The sequence below is a fragment of the Parasteatoda tepidariorum genome, chromosome 1, assembly GCF_982258835.1.
Source record: "Parasteatoda tepidariorum strain Cologne lab strain chromosome 1, Ptep-v5.0, whole genome shotgun sequence".
Lineage (NCBI taxonomy): Eukaryota > Metazoa > Arthropoda > Arachnida > Araneae > Theridiidae > Parasteatoda > Parasteatoda tepidariorum.
In genome coordinates, this window is record NC_141755.1 from 28,419,514 (window position 1) to 28,440,529 (window position 21,016).

Consider the following 21,016-nt stretch of genomic DNA (forward strand, 5'->3'; position numbering starts at 1 on the left):
TGTTCAAGGGCGGTTATAAAATTTAAAAAAATTCCTCAATCAGAGCCGTGGTAGTTCTAGGTGCCAGGGGATAAAACGTTGGACTTCCAATGAGATGAACCGGGTTCGAATCCCAGCGATGGCTGATCGATACGAATTCCGTATCCGGCTTGCACTGACCACAGTGCTGGCGTAAAATATCCTCAGTGGCAGATGGATCATGGGTTAGAGTCCCCTTGCCGTTAGGCTAACCTTTGGAGGTTATCGTTGTTTTCCTCTCCATGTAGCGCAAATACGGGTTAGCTCCATCAAAAAGGTTGTCCGCGCAGGCACATTTTTCCCAATACTTGATACTGGAGTTTCCTTGGATTGGGTTCAACATTGCAAGGCTACGGTGTTGAACATTGGTAGTCGTAAAAGCTAAATTGGGTCAGCTGTTCACCGACGGTTATAAAATAAAATTCTACCTTCAACAGTTTTTGATGAGTATTTAAATTATTGCCGGTTTTTTTATTTTTGATAAGTATCTTTGTTTTCATGCAATTTACGTTAAAGGAATTTTTTAGCGTCATTCAAATCGATTTCCATCAGTTTAAACAGTATTAAAATTAGATTACAAAAAGTCTAAAAACTGAGAAACAGGTTATTTTATATTAATTACTTAAAATTATAAGTCTCATTATTTTATTCTTTAAAGTTTTGTAGAGAAATCCATAGAAGTTCTGAAGAAATATCAAGCGCTATTTCTCCTAATCTAGCAAAGCGACCGATCTATTTTCTACAATTTTGAAAAGTATTATTCGGTCAAATAATAATATAACATTTAAAGTTAAGTACCAAAAATATCAAAAAAATACAAATTAAAAATTTAACCTAAAATCGAAGATTGTGGTGGTAGAGGCTTATCCCCCATATATTTATTTATCTCCTTTCATTTAATTGAAAATTATTAAATTGTTAAAACAAAATTTTCATAAATCAAAATATGTACTTAAATTATTTTCACGCGTGTATCGAGCTTTAAAATAAAATTTTAATGCTTAAAACCGATACCGAAATCTTAGCGTTAGGTTCACTATGGTGATTTAAACAAGAAAATTTATTTTCGGAGTTAGTGGATTTCATACCAAATAAGAATATACCTATATATTTCTACGTTTTCTAGACATTTTTTAGACTAAATTCAAATTAGTTCCTAAAATAAAATATTCTGAACTAAATATGTGGTTGATAAATAACACTGAGGAAAGAAGGAAAAAAACTTTTTTTTTTCTATTGTGGGAGATTTCCTTAGCAAATCTGCAATAGGCTCTTCCTTCCAAGCTTCATATCATCAGGATTAAAATTGCATAAGAATCTAAGTCCTGAAATGTCACCATACGCCGCTAAGAGCACTTCCCTATTATGATCTGTTTCTTCGTGTGTTTCTGAACAGGTTATAATTGGCAAGCACCCTTAGCCGAATACGAAGACATTTCTGGACATGGGCTCCTAGGCAATTGTAATCCTGATGACGTGCCCTAACTCCGCTAAAAGTTAGTTGCAACATTTACTCGATCCTTTTTTACATATGAAATTTTTATGCTAGCACATTTCGACCAAAAATGGACTAAAAATATCTTTTTAAATAAAATCTGTAGCTTTAGGAGCAAAACGATATCTTTCGAAATAAATATTGCTTATTTTATTGCTCTTTTAAAAATTTCATGAGTGGATTTAAAGTTGATAAACGGCGTGGTAAAATAAAGTGAAAAACGGTTGCTAAAAAGCTTCCTTTTCAGTGTAGGAAAAGCTTCATAACCGTCGTTGAACAGCCGACTCAAGTTTGAGTTTACGACTACCAATGTTCAACTTTGCAGCCTTGTCATTTTGAACCCAATCCAGAAGACAAGGGAACTCCTGAATCTAATATTGGTTGAAATTTGCCTTCGTGGAGGACTTTTTTGAGAGAACTAACATTTTTGAGGGAGAAGAAAATAGGGGGAGTGTAGGAAGGAAGACCTCCCAAAGTTAGCCTGACGGCAAGGGGACTCTAACCCATGATCGGTACGAGCAGAGTGCGGAATTCGTATAGACCAGCCATCGCTGGGATTCGAACCAAGCTCAATTTATTAAGAGGCGAGCGTTCTAACCCCTGAGCTACCACGGCTCTTTTTTTTCTATTTTATTTTATATTTTATACCTGTCGTTGAACAGTAGACCCAATTTTGAGTTACATGGAGAGGAAAAAAAACGAAATCCTCCCGCGGTTAGCCTAACAAAAAGGGGACTTTAAATTATAATCCGTCAATCACTGAGGAGATTTTTCGTCAGCATTCTTCTTTTCTATTTTATTTTATAACCGTCGTTATAACAGCCAGCCCAATTTTGGGTTTACGACTACCAATGCTCTACCCGGTGACCGAGTGCAGTATCGCATCGACCAGCGATTGCTGGGGGATCACCTCATTTCGAGATTAGAACTGTATCTCCTCAGCCACCACTGCTCAGGCAAAGCTTTAGTCACGTCAGCAAAAACAATGTAGAGGTACTGAAACATTTCCTCAGAGTACCATATCAAATGTTCAGAGTGTTGGTAAAAACTTCCCTTAATTGCCTTATCAAATATATAAACAAAAAAGTACTTTTATTAGGAGTTTATTATTTCACCGGAAAATTAATATTTAACCGGAAAAAGACAAAAATTCTAACAAGATCTGACTAATTATCCTACAGGAAGGCACAAATATAATAAAGAACAACAACAAGACAGGTTTGATTGCTGGAGGACCTGAAAAACGACCATCAGAAACAACTTGAAGTATCCACAGCCATTTAAATCTGTTTTGATATTAATTTTCGACCCCTAATGTGTACGCTTTTTTTTTTCTAATTTTTCATAAGATTCTAAAAATATATGAGGAGCTATCTTCACGGAACACCCTATATAAGTGCATGCGATGTAAAATAGCCTCACAACCAGTGACCTTCTAGTGTAGTTAATCCATGCTGTGAGTGTAATCCATGTTTGTAAATAAACTATAAAATGCATATGGGACAAAGCACTATGCGATTTCTAGTAAAACGTCAGAAAATTTCGTCAGAAAAAAAGAAGAAAATATATGCCATTATTTTTTTTTTTTAAATTATCAACCCAATTTTTGCCTTGTTCTGTTAATAATATCTAGGGTGCCAAATATTCATTACCGTCCTGGGCTTAGCAAATTGATTTCGCCTTGGCCTTTTTTCATCAGGATTACAACAAAAAATAGCATTTTAATTGAAACCCATACAAATGTGAAGTAACAAAAATATTGAAGCTACTGTTACTTGGATGAAAACACAATAAATAGCAGATTACACTATGCTTCATTTTCGATACCAGGAAAAATCATTTGTGTAAAGATTCGCAATCTCATTCTGAATATTTGACCTCATTCAATAACTTATGCGTTATCGAATCATTATTTACCTATCGAATTTACCTCAAGTTGGTTGTTTTGATATTCCTTTTACTTTAAATATACAAATATTAATCTTAGACTCTTGTTATCAACATCCTTAACCTCGATATTTGGTGTAATGCATTGTATTTCATTATTCATACATGTCTACGTTCACATTTTTAATTAGAAACGCAATAAAATTGTCACCCAAATCAATGCGTTTTGTTTTATAAAATATAATATTTTAAATTGAAAAAAATACAACTGAAACTACAGGAGACAATTGTAGCTTTATTTTATTATACCATAAAAATTTTAAAACGAAAAAATATATCTGATAATCCAATATTTATAAAAAAAATTTGCATAAATATTATATTCTTCTCATCAAGTTTAAATATTATTTTTAATTGTGATACTAAGGGGCTCAAACTGCATAAATGGTTGCGTTGTTAAAACAATAATTTACAAATAAACTTTAAAACTATTTTTGTCGAATCATTCATTTTACAGAAGGTGCCTGAATATTTTTTATTTGATTTTAAAATAAAAAATTCAAATTGAAACATAAAACGATTTCAAAAGTCCGTTATTTATAGAATCATTCGCTCAAGCATCAAATTATTCTATTTGTATAAATCTGTAAAATAATTTTGTGAATAAGCGATACTGTGCTGTTAGAGCAATCATTTGAAAGTCTTTAAAAATAATTAACGTAAAGTTGTGCTAATCAGCTTACAATCTATTATTGTCTGTAGAATCATTTGTTATTCAGAAAGTGCTACTATTTTATTTAATTTTTACTTTGAAAATTGAACAAACGAAAACGATTTCGAAAATTTAATTCTTGTTTCATTTTTATCCTGACATTTGCTACGAAAAAAATTCAAATTAATAAAAGGAAATAAATCCAAAAATTAGATATTTATAGAATCATTTGCTCAAAATATATAATTTTTTAATAATTTAGAATGTTATTTTTAAAACAAATAGGATTATACATTGCTGCAGTATAACCTTATCAAACCTAAAAAAATCAATTGTTAATTGCGAAAATCAACTTACTATTTATTGCTTTAGAATAATTTATTACTGAAGAATTGTTTTATTTAATTTTTCAAAAATCTGTTATTTTTAAAAACACTTAATTTAAATATTCAAAGCTGTGAAAATTCGATCATTTGCTCAAAATTTATTCCATATATATTTGCACCTCAAAGAATTTTCGTTGATAACAAAATTCCTTTGATAGCAAAATCGATGCAGAAGGTGCGTGTTAACATATTTTCAATAAAAAATGATCCCAAAAATTCTCCGATAAGCTAGTTTTAGCTGGCTTCAATTTAAATAATAATAATAATTTTTTAAAAAAAACATCTCTCTGATGATTTTTTTAACAATAATATCACAAATCATTTAGAAAATGTTTTGTCATCAGAACTTGCGGCTGTTTTCTCTCGAATAACTTACCAGCTCACCACAAATCTATCGAAAAAAGCATAATAACTATTAAAAATAACAAAATAACTATTAAAAATTCTAAAGCACTTCTAAGAATTAACTTTTGCACCACTGATCAAAAATCTCTTTGACGAAAAACATTTTACGCATTTTTTATAGAACTGTCATCAACCTGTCGATGAAACGACCCTGTCGATGAAGCCTGTCGAGAAAACGACCCTATCAACGAATGACCCTGTCGACGAAATGACTTATCGACGAATTACTTCCGTCGACAAAATGACTTGTCGACGAAATGACCTGTCGATTAAATGATCCAGTTGGCGAAATGGCCTGTCGATGAAGGGACCTTGTCGAGAGTATACGCTGTTATAGTATAACCTTATCAAATCAAAAACAATCAATAGTCAATCATGCAAATCAACTTACAATTTATTGCTGTAGAATCGTTTATTACCGAGGAATTGTTTTATTTCATTTTAATTTTCAAAAACCTGATATTTTTAAAATCATTCGATTTAAATATTCTAAGCAGTGAAAATTCGATTATTTGTTCACAATTTATTCTATGTGTATTTTTTATCATAACCTAACCTAGGTTTTCTACATACTTCTTTCTCGCAAATATAGATCTGGTACTACTAATCCACTTCAAAGAATTATCGTTGATAACAAAATTCCTTTGATAGCAAAATCAATATAGAAGGTGCGTGTTAGCGTGTTTTCAATAAAAGATGTTCCCAAAAATTCTCAGATCATCTGGTTTTAGGTGGCTTCAATCTAAATAATAATAATAAATTGATAAAAAACAATTCTCTGATGATTTATCCTTTATTTGTATTTGTAGTATCTCAAATCGTTTAGAATGCGTTTTGTCATCAGAACTTACGACAGTTTTCTCCCGAATATCATCTTACCAGTTTACCACAAATTCATCTAAAAAGGTTTTTCATTTAACCTCTTCGTCACTTTTGCCACAAACAAAAACAGTTATCATATACGCGTGCATGTAGAGCATGTTTACCAAGTAAGGTGACCCCAAAAATTATTCAAGTGTTTGCTGGTTTAAGCCAGCTTTCATACAATAAAAAAAAATATCTTTGATGATCTGTTATTTTTTAATAGCATGTCTGATTGTTAAATCATACCTAGTAACACAAACATTGACCTAAAACTCATATCATTAAGAATGCCTTTTAATAGAATCCGAATGATCAGATCTGAAGTGCTTCTGAAACGACAAGAGTTTTCTTATCTCTGACGACAAAACATTTAGAGATAATTTTATACCTCCACAATATTTGCACAAAATAAAGATAACTCAGTCTCTCTTTGATTTTAAATAGTAACTATACAAACATCTGTAATATTGGGTGACAAATTAATAGATAAATTGAAGGCAACGTAATTATACACACACTTTAGAACAAAATATATTAATTTTATCTTATAGCTTGATCTAATAAATTAAATTCAATTTGTTTTATTTTAAATCTAAAAAAAAAACTTATCCCTTACAATATCTATAACTACCTGAATAAAAAAACTCAAATAAGCTAAACCAATTTGTCTACACTTCACTGGATCTAATTCTAAAATTAGTATAAAAACTCAAAAACATTAGTTAAAGATGATGGACAGCAATAAAATATGAATTAAAAGCTTAAACGATCGTTAAAAGTGTCCTACAATCAAACACATAATTAAAAACAGAGAAGTTCGTCTACCTATAAGATAATCAACAAGCATATTTTAAAATCTATGTAGAAAGTAATATAGTAAGAATTATCAACAGTAAGAATAGTTCGTCATGGCACAATTCGTCATGCTTAGGCAAATAGACAACGTTCGTTAAATATAGCTAACAACTAATCGATTAATTAATAAAAATTTTAGTTCGAAATTAATAATAAAAAAAAGTTAACTAAATTTTCAAAAACAACCTCTTTACTACCTTCTAAGATAAATCTGATTTGGCTATACATAAAGTAATTATGATCATTTACCATACCTTCTCAGTTTAAAAAACGAAGAAAAGACACGTACAAAAAATGTGTTATCATATGATAACCACGCAATGTTGTCTGATTTTCTGCGACTTTAGTGGTTGAAATTATCCTTAAACTTCACAAATTGCGTTTACAGCATGTAGTGTTACACTGTTAGAATTTTCATTCCCCAAATTATGGTAAAAATAGCAGTCTGTCCATTCAATTAACAGCAAAGTTTACTGTAAAGAACATTTTTTACCTTTACGGTTTTGAAACCGTTTACAACTAGTAGGATTAAAAAACCATGAATACAAAACAATACGGTTTTTTTAAACCATTTACAACCAGCATGATTACTAAACCGTAATAATGCAGCTTTATGGCGCCATCTATGCGTGAATGAGAGCATCGTGTTCTAACAGCCCAGGATCAAAAATTGGGGATTGGAGGACACTGGAAACTCTTCATGTGTTGTAGGGAATGGAGGAAATATTGTGGTGCCAACGCTGGGACTCTAACCCCCGTTGTATCGGTCATAAAACTGACAAATTAGCTCTCTCGGCTGTAATATGTACGCAATTGCAAGGAACAAAGTTGTTTCATTAGGTGGGCTTAGTTGGTGCGGTAAATTTCTGGTTGTTTAACCGTATTAGGTAAAAGCAGTTAATAAATAGTTTTTCGCACAGTGAACAGTTTGAATATTAATCTTATTAATGGTTGACTGTTTTACTTGAATATGGTAAAATAACAATTAAATAAAATGTTATTCAACCATTTTTTCCGAGAGATTTCTAACAGCGTATGAAATCCTAATGAGGATAGGACTTACTTTGTGCTGCGAAAGAATAAAGCAAAAGAACGTAAATAAAACATAAATAAAAAAACTGAAATGGACATACTATACTTTGTATTCTATAAACAGGAACATTCCTAAGTGTCAAAAAATAGAACTAAAAATATATCGTGAGACTCAAATACATAATTTCGGTTCTAAGCCCTATTCATACATCCAAAAGTATGTATTTCACTCTCACAATATGTTTTCGGTTCTATTCTTTGACACTTAGGATTGTTCTTGTTTATAGAACCGAAACTATAGTATGTCCATTTATGTACCTTTATTTGTGTTTTATTTACATTGTTGTTTCGTTGTATTCTGTGTTATGAAAAATAAGATTTACCATGATCAATTGCTCTATATCTCTCTTAAAAATATGTAAAAAGGTAACAATCAATAACAACAAAAATGTAATGTACCATATAATTTTCTGCAACATTAGTTTCGGCAACATAGTATCCTCAGAATGACTACACAAATTTTGTTCATGCAAACAGTGTTGTAAAAAATAGGATTACAATCAATAGAATTATAGCTTCAACTTTTTTGTTAAAAAAAAAAAGGAGGAAAAAGAACCAATAGAAAACACGTGCGGTATCATATGTTAACCACGAAGAGATGTTTTGATTCCCGGCGACAATAGTGACAAAAATTATCTTAAATGCTAACACAAACTGTGTACATAACAATCAGTGTTACGAAAAATAAGATTACCCTGCCTAATTGATTTTACTTTGTTATAAAAAAAAGGAAGAAAGAATAAAGTTCAACAAAATAAACGTGTAGTATCATATGATAACCATATAAAGTTGCTTTGATTGCAAGCGACTGCACTACTTTTGTCCATTGTAAACAGTGTTGTGAAAAAAATTACCTTTAAATACAAAATAAGATTACCATGATCAATTACTCTAACTTCGTTGTTAAAAAAAGAGAGAAACAAGCAGCAACAAAGGTGGTATCAGATGATAACCACCTAAAGTTACTGCAGCATTAGTGATTAAAATTATCCTCAAAGTGAATATGTCACGGCGAAAGACCGAAATCGGTGGTTGTTGACTTTCACCGGTGAATGTCGACAAACACCAAATACGTCGGTGAAAGATCGAATATTTCATTACATTCTTGTACATTCGGACCCTCACCGGTGTATGTCGACAATCACAGATATGCTTTGGTGAATGTCCGAAATATTTATTACATTCGATTTGATATGAATTTATTCGTGGATATAATTACATTTATTCGATATTTTAACCCTACACTGATGTTTTTTAAGGTTAAGTGCCACTGTCCGGTATACCCTACACTGATGTTTTTTTAAGGTTAAGTGCCACTGCCCGGTATACCCTACACTGATGTTTTTTTAAGGTCAAGTGCCCTTGCCCGGTATATATTTGCCCGATACTCCAAACACTGTTTCTTCTAATCTATCGTCAGTAAGTATTAAAATATAGAATAAATATAAATATATCAAATAAATATAATAATATTAACGAATAAATTAATGTAAAATTGGATATAACAAATATTTCGGACATTCACCAAAGCGACTATGTGATTGCTGACATTCACCGGTGAGAGTCAGAAATAAGGGTATTTAGAAAATATTTCAGACATACACCAAGCGACTACGTGAATGTTGACATTCACCGGTGAATGTCGACATTCTCTAGATTTCGGTGTTTCACCGTAACAAATACACAAATTGTGCTTGTCGAATAAAACTAAAACTCAAATTTTAACAATCTTATGCTGGCAAATTTTATCCAAAACATTATTTTTTAGAACAAAACACATCGTATTCAAAACACTGAATTGTTTTTCTATCTTATTTCAAATAACAGACTGATTTCAAGAACAACTTACTGTATGAATTTATAATAACTTTGAATGAAGATTCGCTTTCTATTGTATTTAAAGCCAGACGATTCTGTAAATTATATTTTGAATTATTTCAAAGCGATAAACAAACGAGAAATAAATAACTGATCGAATTCGGTTTGAACAAAATACTGAGGCACTCTACGTGATATTGATATGATAATAGATTTTTGTGTAGGTGCATTAACTCACATTTACTCGTAAAAAAATGGCACTTTTTTTTGCAAGACAGTTCATATCAACGTGAGTAATATTTCTGGATTTGAAATGAAAGTTTCATTCTTTTCCCTTCAAATAATGCATTAAATACACACATGTTACAATCGTTAAGCTCGAACAGACAATACATTATTCAAATAAAATATTAATTCAATTTCAGGGACATGTAGCAGTGGCGTGCAGAAGTGTAAGCATGCCCGGGAGAAATCTTCGAATATACACCCCTGAAAAAGAGGATAAAAAGACATAAATAAATGATAGTAAAAAGCATTTATATAAATCTAAATCCTTTCTTGAAATGCACTTTTTATGTAAATCCAAGCCGGAATTATTTTACGAGGAAAAAAATTTATTATTTCAAACAGAATGCTCCAATACATATCCTCGAAAAAAAAGGACAAAAAAATAAATGATGATTAAAAAACATTTGTAAAAATCTAAATCTATATTTGATCTTTATACAAATGCCAGCAGAAATTGTTAAAAGATAAAAAATTTATTAATTTAAATGGAATATTCAAATTTTTGCCTAAAAATTCTAATTTTTTATTTTTAATAATTTTTAAGTCTTTCTTACTATTTTCCTTTATTTCCCAAAAACTTTTAATGACCTAAAACTTAAATATTAAAATTGTTCGAAAAACATATTTTATTTTTCATAAAATATCTTCTATGAACCAAATAGTATTTAATTGCCAAAAAAATTTATACCGTCATTACTTTGTGCAGGATTTCGCTGTTTTTGAACTTTGACATGTAAAAAAACTATGTTAATTCAAACTTTAGTAAAATGTATCGATATTATATTCATAACTGGACTCAGACGAGTGAATTTGATCAATATTGGCATTATTTGTATGCAATATTTACGAATAATAAGTCAAAACATACCTTGCACAAAGTAGCCCCCAAATGGGGCTACTTTGTGCAGCGATAGGAATTCAGTTTAATAATCATGTTCTTAGTAAAATATTGATGTAAAATTGTTAAAAAAGTTGATTGTTGACATTTTTCTAGACAAAAACATCAAGATATGTAAAGATATTAGTTTGAAAATAATTTTCAGCGTTAAAAAACTATTTTTTATAAAGAATTTTTTCTTAAAAAGAATGTTTATTTCAAAACATTTGAGTTTAAACAAAAGGAAACCATATACATTTTTGAACATTGAAATGAATAAAATTTCAAAAATAATAATTATTACATATTCATTAACATTTATAATACTGTTAAATTTGAACATAACATCCTTGAATGAACATGACAGAACTTGCTCTACAGTTTCTGTCAAAATCACCTGATGTCCTATAAAATATATTTTTATGTGTTAAATAGTTTGATTAATTCATTAGAAAAATCTTTGTAGTAGAAAAATTATAGTTTACCAGGAAGTTTCACGTGTTTCTTGTGAATTTTATTAGAGATAGTATTTCTGTGGATTTTGTACTTCCGAGAAGCTTCTGCAATTGACATACCACCAGCAACTGCTTGCAAACATTGTTGCAGCTTTTCTAAAGTGTAATCACGGTAGTTTCTCGCTCCAGGTATTTTTTTATAACGTCTGACCATTTTTCTGTCGGAAAAAGAAACGAATGAAACTTTGCACAAAGTAGCCCCAAAGTGCATTTTTTTTTCATTTTCCGTTTATTTGTTATTAATTTTCAAATTTTTTTAAAGCTAGCATGATATAATTGTTTATTAATATATAAATAAAAAATTTTGCACTTACGACAATTGTTTTATCAACGTCTTTGCATTTCACAGCTAAAGTTTGCACGCACACTTTTCGACATCCGACGTCCTCGGAAAGTTTCTTGACATTGGATGAACGAAACACACTCTGAGATTGTTTTAAAATTCGAAAAAATTTTTGTAGTAATAGAAGAGACTTCTATCTTCAAATTCCACACATTTTTAACGTGAAATAAACATAATACTGAATAGCAGCACTTGAAAAATGCCAAATTCGAATTTGCACAAAGTAGCCCCGAATGACGGTACTTAAAATAATAGTTTTTGACGATCTATCGATTATACACGTCTTCTAATTAGATCTCCTGATTTTTTTTTTTTTTTTTTTTTGAATCCGAAGACCCAACTAATACTTGATTTTGATCCTCCTTTTCGGCTTGAAGTCGTTGGTTTGGGGTCAAACGTCTACAGGCCACTGGCATGCAGTAACTATTTTTTGTTTTTGCTTTTTTAATATTTAAAAATTAAGCAACAGCAAACTTCTAAAACAAATCAATTTTAATTGAGAAGGAATAAAATACAATAATTTGAGCTATGCCTTAAAAATGAAGTGTACGAAAAATGTACAAAAAAAATAAAGTGTGCTAGAAAATATTTTATTCTGTTTTTATTTCTTTTTCAGTTTTGATTTTTGCTAGAAATTATACAGTATTAATTTGTTTATCATCAAGAAGAAAAAAATTTTCAAACACAATCAAAAGGTTCGGTGAGCAAAACAAATAGGCGGCAAGCTCTCTAGAACTAAATAAACAAGTTTCAAATCAATTTTTTTTTAAATATTTTTGATTTATTGTTAACTTTTAATTCTACTCCAACACAAACCATAGCTCAGTTTTGTTAAAAGTTCTGCTGGGAGCAACGTATAAACTTTATTTTTTTAATTAACCTAATATTATCATATATCATTTTCATAAAACTTTTTATAAGTCAACGAATTTCTGAATATCTCAAAACCCTTTTGAAGAAAGAGCCGGCTCTTATCAGAAATAAAAAGCATAATAAATGTCGCATACGATGATTGCCTGTCTTTAGTTTTAAAAGCCAACGTTGGGTGATAAAGCTGTCGGTATGCAATAAAACTGTGATTAGCCAAAATAATTTGTAGCCCTCGAATATGATGATGGCGCCATGTAGAAAACATAAAATGACATAGTTGTTTTTCCTTTCTTATGCATTTCATCAAATTGAAATAAAGTAGTTAATAATAGCCTGAGTTTTCAAATTTTTTAAGAGGAAAAATCAACAATAAACTTGCAGAAGAACTTAAATCGAACATGAGATTGAAAAAAAAAAGAAAAAAAAAGATGAGAATTTTAAAAAAAAATGAATATGTTAACAAAATTTTACAGCTAGTTTTTTAACTTTTAACAAAAGGATCGATTTATTATTAGGAGGTCAAAAAATCTGTCATTTAAAAAATGTTCTAATTATTAAAGTTTAATTTAACTGTTCATAATGAAATATAAGCTGCAAATAAGTTTAGTGACTACTCATTAAGATATTGTATTGTCTTATAAATATAAAAGACTCATATAGAAAAACTGTTCATAGAAACTTCAGTTTCATTGGCACAACTTAAAAATTGACAAAAATTTATTAGCAAATAATCCTTAGTTCTCAAGCAATGTGTCGATTTATTATTGAACTCTTGATTTATCTGGAAAACCTGCAAAAAGTACAGCTTCCAACGAATGTAAGTAGTGAAAATTGGTTTATATTTTACAGTACCGTAAACCGGGGCGAGTCTACCCATCCAGTGGCGAGTCTACCCATTTTAGTTTTATTTAATTTTCACTACTTTAAATTGCAAATAAAAAAATTTTTACCGACGGAGGACTTAGTTCTGACTCTAAGGAAGATGGCGCTGTGGTAGTTTAATTCGTTTTTATTTATTTGGTGTCTTTTTAACCGACCTGTTCAAACGTCTTTTGAAAGATTTGTAATGAAAATCAGCAAACTTTTAGTCGGTGCTCCGTAAGTATATTATTATTATTACTATTTTCACTTTAGTTAAGTGATAAACTTATCTAAGACTAAGATTACATTAATTTTATATGAAAAAAACCAAAAAGAATGTAAGTTTTGCTGTTGTAAACAAAAAGCCAGAATTCGCGGGGCGAGTCTACCCATTCGTATTTAGTTTTAATAAAGCATAATAATATAATTTAGAACTTTGTTTATATTAAAATTAAGTCATTTTAAATAAATTTGAGTATATTATTTTAATTCTGCATTGATAAATTTGATAAATAAATTTCTGCATTGATTTATCATTAATAAGAAAATTTATAGGTTAAATATAAATGTAAATATAAAATATGTTTATTATACCTATTTTTTTCAATTTTTATATTACAAAATTAACTTTTTTTATTTAATGCAAGTTAAATAAATTATTATTTATTATTAGAGATGGTTCGAAATTATATTCGCAAAACAAATGGATTTAAATGCTGCAAAAAAATGCCACCTGAGATGGAAAAAGCTTTTCAAAAGATAAAACCCAAACAATAACAATATTAATTTTAATTTATTTTTATCAACAATAATCAGAAAAATTTTTTATTTTATAATGTTAATGATTATAAAAACAAAACTGCGATCAAAATGTGATAATCTATCAAACATTCAATTTGTGTTATTTTATGAATAAAAAAATGGAATAAAGTTATGAATTTTACTTCATAAATATCCTATATAGTAACTAAAATAACAATTTAATAGTAAAATTTGATTATTTACAATGTTAACATTCATTTTAGTCGAATGGGTAGACTCGCCCCATACGAGAGATTTGTCAGCAGTTCTATAAAAATATACAGTAACAGCGTTACTGTCAATATTTTCTAAAATCGATTTCACAGCTCTAAAGAGGGATAAATAGCGATTCCGAAACACCTATTAAAAGCCTTTTTTCTTTAATATTTACAAAAGTTTGACCACTTGAAAGTTGGCAAACTGAAAAAATGGGTAGACTCGCCCCGGTTTACGGTACTTTTGAAATTGAAACTGAACTAAAAGAAAACTATTCTAAAAAATCGAAAAACTGACCATAAAAACCTCATTTTCAAAAATATATTTACAAAACTTAATTCGTGAATGATCTTAGGTTCTCAAGCTATAATGTGTCTATTTGTTTTTAAACTTTTCACTTATCTGGAAAACAAGCAAAGAGTACAGCTTCCAATGAATCAGAATAAATGTAAGTAGTAAATATTGGTTTATAGTTTGCAGTATTTTTAAGACTGAAAGTAAAATATAACAACTAAGAGATCGAAAAACTGACCATAGAAACCTCAGTTTCATAGGCACAGCATATAACTTTACAAACATTAATAGTAATCCTATTTGTTCTCCAGCTATAATGCGTCTATTTGTTTTCAAACTTTTCATTTATCTGAAAAACTTATGAAAAGTAAATCTTTCAAGGAATCAGAATGAATGTAAGTAGTGAAAATTGGTTATGTTTTGCAGTACTTTTTAAACTGAAAGTAAAAACGTAACTGATCTAAAAGAAAACTGAACCAAAAGATCGAAAAACTGACCATAGAAACCTCAGTTTCTTTGACATCACATATAACTTTTTAAAAAAATCAATAAATGAATAAGCATAGGTTCTGAAACTTTTATGTGTCGATTTATTACTAAATTTTTCATAAATCTAGAAAACCTGAAGAAAAAAATACAGCTTTTAGCGAATCGAAATGAATGGAAGCAGTTAAGCATTTAAAGATTAAATAAGCTTTCCAAAATTTTGAAGCTCACAGATATGATAACTCTTCTAATTTTAATCCAATTTACATACAAATTCGTCAACGTATAAATAATGTATTTCTAGTTACGCGTCAAGATTTTTTTTATAATGTTCATTGCTTTTGGATTAATTACATTTACTGCAAATTTAGAGATTCCCCTTCCTATAAAAGTCAACATTTACCGTTGAATTAATAAAATTTTTAGATATTACTAAAAAAAATTCTGGGCGCAGTAAAAATCACATTACTTATGGTTGAATTTTTAAATAAACGAAAGAAATAAATGGATTATGTCAGCGAGCGCGAAAAGCATTGTTTTTGTAATAATTTTAAATTTTTAAAAACTGTAGTTACCATATTTTGCGTCAGGGCTACTGTATAGTGAGTGTTCCGTAATCACTATCGTTAATATATATTATTAGAATATTTATCAAAAATGAAACCAAAAAGTGTGCACATTGGAGATTGCCAATTAATATTTAATCGAGAAGAAAATAAAAACTCTTTCGAAATTTCTCAAATCGCGGCTAAAGAAAACAAAACTAAAAAACCAGTTTCGATGCCTAACGACACTTGGAAGTGTTTCTAATAATCGTCTTTCATCCCCTTTTCTGTTTTCTCCGATAATCAAACAGGCTTTACTTCTTTACTTTTGCCTTACTTAGTAGTGACTCGACAAATTTCGATAGCGTTTTATTTTCTCGCGTATATTAATTTATTCTAAAGTTGTTTTATGGTATTGATTCAATAATCGAACACCCATTTCGTCAAGCCATATCTTCTCATGTCTCGCTGTCTGAATGAAGCAGTTAACCTGTTGGAAGAAAAATGACTCCCTGAACCAGTCTTCCCTGCAATATTGTCATAGATTTGAGAGAGCGGCATTGTTCAGAATGTTCCCCAACACCAGGAACTAAGAGGCCCAGACCAGATCGTGAAATACATTCCCACACCATGATACATTAGTTGGATATAAAGATGCTTTCTACCAGATTGTATAATATAAAAGAAAATATTAAAGAGAAATCACCATCTAGCCTTGTCATTCTGTTGGAGCAGTTGGTAGCTGATTAAGTTAGCAGATAAATAATTTATGATGAATCAAGATTGATTTTATAAAAAAAAATATTAATTTGATAAGAAAAGTGTAAAAGAAAGAGTCATATTCCAATTTTGATAAATAAAGAGAAATCGCAGTGAAAATTCACAGCATCTTCCTTTTGACACAGGTAGAGATTAGGTACCCGCTTTTGAAGAACGCTTCATATTTCTTCAACTTTTCAGTTCATCGTTTGACGGTTAACGATCCTTAATCGTTTAACAGTTGATCTTTTGATTGATTCAATTCATAATTTTTCCTGGAATCAATATTTTAAATATTTCTATCAGGAAATTACACTACAATAAAAAGTCAAAATCTTAAAGAATAATAAAATACGATTCACGATTTTTATAAACTTAAAGAACATTCCAACCAAACGTGATTTGATCGTTCTACTTTAAATGCACCAATCAAATTGTCAATTTCTAAATGTATATTTTACATAAATTTATATTTTGATAAAAACATGACAAAAAAATACTATCGGTGCAGCGTTGTAAAATATATTAAAATGAAGTTCGTTTTTAAAACATATGAATTCTACACAAAATCTTTCATTTGCAACAAAGGAGAAGGAAAAAACATCTCAACTTTTCTTCTAAGGGGAAAGCCGATTAAACTTTTCAGCATAGATATAAAGGCAGTCCCTATATTAGTCCCTGCTTTTCAGTTTGTTTTCAAACGGAAATCGTCAAAACAGTTTGAAGCGGGCACCAAAAGCTCCGTGTCGAAGACCCACTCTCTCTCTCCAATTCTTAGCACCTCGCTGCTCTTAAGGAAAAAAAGAATCTCCTTTCTCTTGTTTGAATTATTTTCTTTCATCCTTTTGACAACCAGAACTAGCTGTAACGTATTTTTACAAATGTATTGTTATCTAATTTTAAAAGTTATTTCACAAACTTTTATAGCCAAGTACAGAAGTATATTACTTAAGGATGAGTTTCAACATAATAAATGGGATGTAATTCGCATAAAATTTTCAATACTTTTTACTGAAAATTATAAACCACACTTTCTTTCACAACAATTCAGATCAGAATAAAAATATTAATTTACTAAAATACTAATAATAGCAAATACTATGGCCACTTCAACAAGTTTATAATTATACTATTAAATTGCTACTAAAGAGCTGGTGGAAATTGAAAAGCCAATTTAAGCATAAATTGAGTGGCTACAGTTTTGAAAGTATATGAAAATAACTTCAATCGATGCAAACACAAATTTTTTTTAAATATTTTTTAGAATTTTCATTTATTTATTTATTTTTGTTGGTTTAACACATAGAGATATAACAAATATGAGAATACATATATCTACATATATAAAATATAACAGCATATAAATTACAACAAATATATTAAATAAAGCAATGATTAAATGCATGCGCTCTCTCGTGTGACATATAATAATTTTATATTCTCTTTAGCGCTATGTCACAAATAATTACCACAGTCAAAATTAAATTTTAAAAAATAGCTTTGTAGGCATATTTTATTAGTTGCCAAACAGAAAACAGATATAATACTTCTTTGATCCAAAAATAAAAAAAAATAACCCATGCAGTTAACAAAGATCATTGCAATAGCACAAAAAAATATTTACATTTCAGTTGTTAGTCATGTTGGTATTTTGCCGTATAAGATCATGAAGAGATTTTTTACCAGTTTAGGGTTTTTGACACCCAAGTCCCATTTGTCACACATTCTTGGCCACAATAATAATCCCTCTCAAAAAAATAATAATTAAAAAACGAAACGAAACATCCTGAATAATTTTTGATCCTTATGATCAGATTTTCACGTATTAGGACTCAATGGTTCGAGGGGGTGATCTAGAACTAGACTAATTAGTTAGTGCAGACAATAATTTAAAAGTACAAAATCAGACACAAAAACGTACTTTCTCTGAACAAACATATCTTATTTCGACAGATTTGGATTTCTGACCCCTGAAATATTGGGAGTAGTCGCAATCTGGGAATATAGGGACCCCTTAATGTTAATTTTACTTTTTGCGTATTTCGCCTCATCTCAAAAACTTTTAAAGCGGATGGAAAAATTTTCGGCTCACACTTATCGAAAGATAATTTCATGCAAAAAATAATTTTAAATAATTGTTCAGTATTTTATTTGATAATAGTAGAGGAAATTTTAAATTATATGGTAGACAAATTTTTACACATTTCAGAATAATGTAATTTTCTATGCCAGAATATAACATTTGAATGAAATCTGTTGAATAGTTTTTGTGAAGTTGAATTTTAAATATCTGACTTTTCAAAATTCGATTTCTCAGGAGCTATAAGACTGATTGCGCTTAAATTTGTATTTTTCGATATAAAATTACATTTTTTGATAAAATGAAAAAATGTGTATACAGTGCCCGCCGTTTATTAAAATCACTTTCGTTTTATGCTCTTTTGATTTTATTAAGCGGCTGATTTTATTAAGAGGCGATTCAACATTTGGAAAAAAAAAAATTTTTTGTATTCTAAATGCACACACTTTAAAAGCTGAAATAATGACAACATTAATGTTTTATTTTAACTAATTTAATTATTTTAATAAAGTAAAACCCTACATAAGATTAAATTTACAAAATTTTTGCAAATAACCGATCAATGGTTGCTTGAGTTTCAGTATTTAAAATTAACTTTTCAACATCATTTGAGAGTTTATAGAAGTTTTTATAGTTTTCGATGTTTCCTCCTCTTTGTTCTAAAGCTTGCCGCACTACATTAAGTGCTTTTCTGACTTCCATTGAAGATGGCACTGATGAGTTCATTTCATCTTCTGAGTCTGATTCCTCCATTTCTTGATTGAAAATAACTTTGTAATTTTTGATGTTTGTAACAATTTCAAAATCAGATTTTTCTCCTGTTGTTTGCAGTTTATCGTCAATAGCTACAGAACATGCGCACAGTTTTTGGAAATCTATTCATGTTCTCTGTTAAGATAGATAACAAAAGAAACTTCTCTCCCTTCTATGGTTCATTCAATAAAAAGTAAGATAAGAATTCGACCCCCTGTTGAGTGAGATAGGTTTCTCCAAACTTCATTCAAGTCAAGGAATTGACATTGATTTCTATGAACTCGCCACTTACCACCCACATTTTCCCTTAACTCTTACACTATGAATATCGCAGGAAAATGCTAGCCACGCCAGCTTCACAGGCTTGTGAGTAACTGTTGCTTCTTCTAAAAAAGTCTTTAAACTTTGAAAAAATAAAATTTTATAAATAAGAACAAAAGAACCTGAAATATTGCACTTTTGATTTATTATGTAGTCAAAATTTTGATTTTAAAAAGCGGCGGCATTGATTTTATTAAAGGATGCTTTTAACATGCATTAATATTGTAACGATTTGGTTCTTGCCGATTTGATTTTATAAAGCGGCTGATTTTATTATCCAGTGATTTTATTAGCGGCGGGCACTGTACCTTAAAAATCTAAAGTTTTTTACTATTATTAAATAAAATAATAAAAATAATTAGTTAAAATTATTCGATAATAATTATTTAGATAAGAAACAATTATTTAAAATAACTTTTGACCATATTTCACAGATTGCGGCTACCCCCTATACTTTGGGAGTCAGAAAACTTAATCCATCAACAAAAAAAAAGGTATATTTATTCAGAGAAAGTATGTTTTTGTCTTTTGTACTATTTCCTAACTTAAAAAATCGTCTGCTCTAACAAATTAACGTAATTGAGGTCACCCTCTCAAGCCATTAAGATTGAGTCCTATAACATGGAAATCAGACCATTAGATAAAAAGTTATTCAAGGTGTTTTGCTTATTCTTTTGCTCACTGTACACCAAAACTATAAAAGACCAATTCGCTATCCCTGTTTTTTTGGGAATTCCCACAGATTTTAGGTCTAAACAGGTAGAAGGTGATAAAAAGGTCAAGAACGCATGGCAAATGGCACACAAGTCTCAAAACCACAAAGTGGAAAGAAGGAGGTGCACGACCTTAGCGAATTAATTGGTATGATTCTCTCATGATGCACAGCCACCAATAATCTAAACAGAGTAAAAGAAAAATTAAAACATTTTAACTCAATACTTTTTGAGACTTTACATTAATGCTGTTTTAAAATTTTATGAAAATCTAACACTATTGATCTAATGCAAAATCTCAAAAAATAGTAAATGAAATGTTTGGAGAAAAAACTAGCTCAGTAATTCCCAAAAAATTTATAGGACATACAAAAAACATTACTCATCCAAATATTTGAAGTCAAGATAATTTTTTTAGCATTTGTTAAAAGAAAATAAATGATTAAAGATAGTTTTTATTATCAAAAATACTTTTTAAGTAAATTTTTTTTTCATGTGAAACAAAAATTGAGAGACTATTTTGGTAATTTATTTATTTATATTTGTATTTTTTTTAAAGAGGAGTGACATGATTTACAATTGTTTTTAAAAGTAAGTAAACAAGTGAATTTTTTTACTGAAATAGTTTTTTAGATTAGGCAGAAATTAGCAAAACTTTGAAATATTTTTTAATTTAAAAAAGTAACTTCACAATTTTTTTTAAAAATAGTTCAAAATTGAGTATGAATCAAATACATTTTAGTTTACTATTAGTATCTTTAA